Source organism: Saccostrea cucullata, unplaced genomic scaffold (genome assembly GCF_032062105.1).
Source record: "Saccostrea cucullata isolate Sc308-1 unplaced genomic scaffold, CSIRO_AGI_Scuc_v1 ctg4206, whole genome shotgun sequence".
Taxonomy (NCBI): Eukaryota; Metazoa; Mollusca; class Bivalvia; order Ostreida; family Ostreidae; genus Saccostrea; species Saccostrea cuccullata.
Window position 1 is genome coordinate 76969 of NW_026939841.1, and position 7171 is coordinate 84139.

The window sequence follows — 7171 nt, forward strand, 5'->3', positions numbered from 1 at the left end:
TTGAATCTATACTACCTGAGGATGATTCCACATGAGTTTCATCTTTCCTGGCCCAGTGGTTCTTGAGAAGAAGATTTTTTAAAAATGCCATTATTTTTTCTCTAATTCATGATTATCTCCCCTTGGAAAAGGGCGTGGCCCTTCATTTGAACAAACTTGAATCCCCTTTATCCCAGAATACTTTGTAGCAAGTTTGGTTGAAATTGGACCAGTTGTTCTTGAGAAGAAGATGAAAATGTGAAAAGTTTACGACAACAACGACGACGACAACGACAACAACAACGACAGACGACGGACAAATTTTGATCAGAAAAGCTCACTTGAGCCTTCGGCTCATGTGAGCTAAAAACTTCGTTAAAACATTCATATACCATTAAATTAAACATTTCTCAAGCCCCTGTGAGCAGAGAAAAAAGATATTATAAAATGTGAGCCATAAAAAAATCATTGTTTTCCTCATAAAGTTTCCATTACATTAATATTTTTATAGTCATATGTATCTGCTATAAACTGACAATGCATTGATTTGGTGACAGTAATTAATACACATTTTACAAAATAAAACAATCACATATCACGGATCAAATTAATCAAAAAACACCTTTATTCTGTAGGACGTGATTATTAAATAATGCAATTTAGATAAACGCAAAATTAAAATCAAGCTATGAAATTAATAATAAAAATGGAAATCAAAATCATAATGGAAATGACTTAACTTTATCCAGTACTCCCAGACTTAATATTTTGAATTTCCTCATGAAGTTGAAGTCCTCTGTATCTTCAACTATCATTCAGGACATTGTCAAAAAAAAATTAAAATAATCCCTTCCATTAAACAAGAGGCCCAGGGGCCTTATAGGTCACCTGAGTATCATGAGACAACTTTCCAACAATTGAATTTGATTCATGTTTTAAACTAAAGGCCATGAAATTCACAATTTTGAAAGAGGCACCATTGCTTATCATAATTATGCACTCAGCATGCTTATTTTGGTTACTTAATACCCCGAGGTAGATCAGAGTAACACAGAGAAAATGCATTTCCACTTTTAGTGAATTTCAGGGCCCCTGGGTCAGGGCTACATGTGTCAGGGTTGGTAGACAGTTTATATCCACAGGAACCATTGACCCCGGGGTCATATCTTTCAAAATTTTAGAAATGTTTTGAAATTTAATTTCACAATGCTTTTGATTAATACCAAAGTGCAGATTTCAAAGCATTTAATTATAATTTCAGACTATGTAAACCCCCACCACCACCACCACCCTCAAAGTACCTCTGTCCCAGGGGCCAGGAAATTAACCATTTTTGGAAGAACCAGGCTTTTGTCATAAATATATACTAAGATCATTTGGCATTAGACCCAACAACAAAGGAAAAGATTTTTAAAGGATTCATGCATTTTCACTATATAAACATTAGAGTCCCGCCCTAATACAAGAAGCCCTTACCCAGGGACCCTGAAATTCAAAAATCTCAAAGAGGCATCCTTCCTCTTCATAACTATGTGCATAGTTCATTGGTTAAATACTCAGGTGCAGAAAAGAAGAGTTTTAAAGAATTTATGCATTTTCACTATATAATCAATAAAGCCCCGCCCTAACACCAGAACCCCCAACCCAGGGGCCATGAAATTCACATTTTTGGAAGAGGTAGCCTTATTCAACATAACTATGTACTTGGTTAGTTTATTTAATACTCAGGAGCAAAGAAGAAGATTTTCAAAGAAAGAATTCATTTTTTACTAAATAATCTATACAGCCCCGCCCTAACACTAGAACCCCTGAACACTAGAATGCCCATGAGCAGAGAAGAAGAGTTTCAAAGAATTTTTGCATTTCACTATATAATCTATATAGCCCCACCCTACCACTAGAACCCCTGATCCTGGGGGGATTAAATTCACAATTTGAGAAGTGACAGTCTTATTCAACATAACTATGCACTTGGTTAGTTTATTTAATGCCCACAAACAGAAAAGAAGAATTTCAAAGAATTTATGCATTTTCACTATATAATCTATATAGCCCCGCCCTAGCACTAGAACCCCTGACCCTGGGGCCTTAAATTTCACAATTTTGGAAAAGGCGGTCATTTTCAACTTACCTATGCACTTGGTTAGTTTATTTAATGTCAGCAGGAGCAGAAAAGAAGAATTTTAAAGAAATAATGCATTTTCACTATATAACCTGAGTAGCCCCGCCCTAGCACTAGAACCCCTGACCCTTGGGCAATGAATTTCACAATTTAGGTAGAGGACTCAATGCTGATTACAATTATACAAACAGTTTGACTGCTTGATGTCCAGGAGAAAAGAAGAAGATTTTTAAAGATTGCACTGATTTTAGTGGTTTTTGCCCCACCCCCAAGGCCCCAGGGGGGCAAGGACCATGAAATTCACAATTTTTGTTCCCCTTCACCCATAGATGCTATATGCCAAATTTGGTTGAAATTGGTTCAGTTGTTTCAGAGGAGAAGTTAAAAATGTTCAAATGTTAACGCACGACGAACGACGCACGACGCACGACGAACGACGACGGACAAAAACAGATAGCAATAGGTCACATGAGTTTACTCAGATGACCTAAAAAAGCGAATCAATTTTCTAATTTTTCTTCATTACTTCAATAGAAAAAAGTGTATTTACTACAAACTATGCTATCTTGATAGAAATATTGTATTTGAACTATGAACAGATATGGTAAAAATACAGTAATATACATTAGATTTATAGCACATTTTTTGCTAAGGCCATTTTAATGATGTAAAAAACCAGTGGGCTACCGGTATCACATGTGCAAATGAATTTATTTTTTATCAAGTGCAGTTGATTTATATTTTATAACTTGAAAGAATGAGTGGACTTAACGCCCTACTTTGGATCTTTTTGCGTCTCCTCTACCAAGCTGTAAATGAAGTGTATCCAAAATATATTACGAGCAATGGAAAGAGCTACATATACTTGGTTATAATAGGTGAAATATTTGTGGAAAAACAATACCATGCTGTCATGTATCAAAATTGAAGCAACGATACATAGGTATCGTCTTCCAGAATTGGACAAGTACCCGGAGTGGTTTTTATGTCACACAATCAATATTTATAGGGGCGGGGCTATCGATCGGCGTCATTGTTGACATCTCTCTCTCTATCCCTCTCTATCCCTCTCTCTCTCTCTCTCTCTCTCTCTCTCTCTCTCTCTCTCTCTCTCTCTCTCCAGAAATTCGAATACGTGTTAAGCATATTACAGCCATATCATTATTTTAAAAATGTGATGACACGCAAAATTAAAACAATATTCATTTTGCTAAATTTTGAAAACGGCAACAAAACACGCTCAAAGACATAATCTAGATCAAGGTCAGGTTGAAGAATACATTGTAACTGTTTTCACGAGTACAGTTGCAGGTGGACATCACATGATGAATTGTAATATTAAACAGGTCAATCGAAGACATAACAATGGAAGCAAGAAGTTTCTTTCGAACATGTTTTTATTACATTAAGTGTGAGCACACGTTTGTTGACTCTTCTTCTTTTAATATAACATTATTTTGTTCAATATATAACTACAGTTTCCTTAAGAACAGCTGACAAACATGTGCTGACTATGTATTCAGACGATGAAAAACGCGTGACCCTGATTATCCATTGATATTCAAGAAATCTTCAGGCACCATGCCTTCAAAAAAATTTTAAGTTTATCTCGAAAAAAGCGTTTAAAATTCACAGCCTTACCATGAATGCACGGTTAAGATATTGGGGGTTATTTTCAAATTGCGGCTTATTATCAGTACAAAAAACTGGTAAGCGACGAGAGCATTATCACAGCTTATTATTATCCTTCAGAATTATACAGTCAATCTGATTGGTTTAAAGCATGTCACGTGAGGTGAGACAATTCGTGATGTCTCCCTCATGCGCAGGGTGACAACTGTTGTCACCCTCCAGATGACAATGAAATAGCGTAAATGAGTAAGCAAGGTTACAACTGCGTTGTCGCCCTTTGAATGAAATTACGGTGGTTTAAGCGAGATAACTCTTATTTATGATTATACAGTGTACATGTAATATAGTATTACTAATATGCGGGATCGGTAAGCAATAAATTCTAACGATGACGTCAGATCGAGTTGTCTGTTGACATATTTTAAAAGTATGGAATCAGAGCAGAGACGGAGACACAAAATTAAGGTTTGATTACTATTTTCTACTCTGTCTAATTGATAATTAGATTCTTCAGGATAATAATACTATTATGGACTGTTTAGACGGGAGACATCACCAGTTATCAGGTCTGAGTAGGGTTGTCACCCTCGGGCGCAAGCGCCCTCGGGTGACAACCCTACTCAGACCTGATAACTGGTGATGTCTCCCTTCTAAACAGGCCATAACTGTATATTATCAATACAATAAATTGTAATTGATATACGGAGACTTGTTGAACTCTTTCTAAAAATAAAATATCCTGGTAAACTTCTATAAGAGTTAAGTACTCAAGTGTCTTTATAATTCCCTTTTTAAACCATTGAGCTTTTAGCAATGACGACTGATAGGCGTACCCCTACTCCAAGAAAAAGATAGAATTTAAGCTTAGGATTAAGCTTTGAAAAAGAAACACATTTTAGCTTACCTTCTTTCCTAAATGGCAATGTCATGACTGGCTTATTTTCAAAACAGGCTTATTTTCGAGTATTTTTCAATGCAAGATATAGGTTGCTTATTTTCAAAACCGGCTTATTATTAAATCATTTAATTTCTATGAAATACTTGATTCTGATTGGTTAAAAAATTCTTTTGATACCTGCATCAATAAAATCTAGAGTTCGCTTGCACTAAGCAGCCGGAACTACTCGGCAGTCTCTACATGTATATTTCCCGCTTCCAGGTTACTCACTTCTTGAAGGAATAATTAAATACTTTTACTTTTATAAATATTTTCCTGAACTTCGAAATCTGTCCGTTATGTTCCTGACTTATTTTCTACTTTCGTTTCTTGTTGAATTATCGCCGTTTGCTAAACAAATCAAATCGTCTGCATAACAACAATACAGTTTTGGGAAAGAAGGAGAGAAATCGACATAATTTTGTTAAATGTTTGGCTTTGAGATGTCTGGTATGAACAATAGAATTCTGAAGAAACGTTTTTTATGCTACCAAAGAGAGGAAAACCGTTAATCTGTTAAATCTTGGGAAACGAATGATCGAGAGAAACGACACTGCATGAATGAGGACAGATTCTTTTAATCTTGCACAATCGGCAGCAGACTCTTTCATGTTTTACAGCATTGACAGGTTGTGATACGTATTTATAATATATTCAGATGAAAAGATGTGCAAATAGAAATCCAAAATTTCTGTGACCTAACGTTAATGTTCGAACTGTTAGGATATTTGAGTAGCTTCCCTTTACATTTACGAACTTAGATAACTTACCGGGGAAAATATACCGATTGGGATAACACAACAGGTAAGTTTTTCGTGTTAAAGAACTGTAAATTATTTCAGAGAATGTTAGTAATGCCACGACAATATTTGAGAACGTTTCCTCGTTTGAGCCATTTTGAATTTCAGCAACGTTAACGTTGTTGTGATGTATTCGTGCGCAGTTTTTGAGGCGTAAATTCAATAGAAAGGTGAAAGAAAGTTTCGTTTTATTTATTTAAAATCATGATTAAATGATAAGAAACGAATGTAATATTTTTTCCTTTAATCGATGTATCAAAGAAAAAATTGGACGGAAAACTTCATCAATGCGCTACTACGCGCATTGATGAAGTTTTCCGTCCAATTTTTTCTTTGATACATCGATCAAAGGAAAAAATATTACATTCATTTCTTAAATCCGTCTTATTTTCAAGGTTTTAGGGTATGATGGAAAAAAATAAACATTTTGTGACAAACTCAATTAATGGATAATTAAGGATAATGAAAACTAATTGCAGACACTAATCAAAACTGATAAAAATATTCACACGAATGAAATTATAAATTTTTTTTACTATGCTATGTTATGAGCAAGTTCTACAATTAAGATATTGTATGTAGTTTCCCCTCTGATTCGTTCAACAAATCTATGCACAATTGTATACAGTATCTATATTTTCATAATTTAGACATCTTCCTTATCTCCAAAGTATAATACAAATCCATATCTTAATTTCGTTATACTTCCAGGAGGTGAATTAAAGTTTAATCATTACTTCAGCTATGACTATTTGGGTTTTTAAGGAAAAACTAGAAAATATTCTTTAAAAAAAGTAACAAATTCAAAGTAAATCTTGCACATGTTTCAGTTCTTATTTCGTTACAAACCTTCACTAAGTTTGACTCATATTGAATAACTCTGAAATGTTCAGTCAACACTTCCATCCATATTTCTTTGCTCATTTAATATTTAGAAAGAAAAATTGAAAATAACATTTCAGAACCATCAAGATTGTACAATTTCCTTGTTTTCAGACAATACACCAATTGTTCTTCTGATAGAAGCATTTAGAATATTCTCTGTATTCCTGTGGATCATCCGCTGACTCTGGTGTGACGCCTTTTACCGCCAGCTCCTCAAGGACTCGGTCCAGGTAGGTGTCATCTGGGTACCCAAACCTGCCACAAGACTCAAACTGTAATTCTTCTCATAAGGACACGTTAATTTTTTACAGTGATATTTTTTTTTATAAATCTTGAATGATAAACATGGTGTATATAAACACTGATTACAAAGAATCAACTGGTTGACTCTTGACTGACCTTTGTGGACCTCCTTCTGGTCTTGTCTTGTGGTGAATATCATTCCAAGTCACCACCCCCTCTTCTCCTGTGGTACGGGATCTTCCAATGGTAAACACCAGTTTTCTTGTAAAAGCAATATTCAGTAGCTTGGCCACCAGCTTTGAATCCATCCAAGTTTTCTTGCTTTTGTTGAGAGTGTGTAATATGAGGACTTGGTGTGTATTCTTTTTTAGGTGAATAATTCTTCAACTGAGTAAACACTGTTTTAATGTCTTCAACCATGGTAGGATCTCTATCCACAAAATGTATTTCCTTCAGGTAAGATGGCTTGTTAGAAGAAAGGAAAGCTACTACAGCTTGGTAATAACATTCCACACACTTGTCTCTTGGTACTCCAAATATACCTGTCAAATATCAAAATGAATTTTTATATAA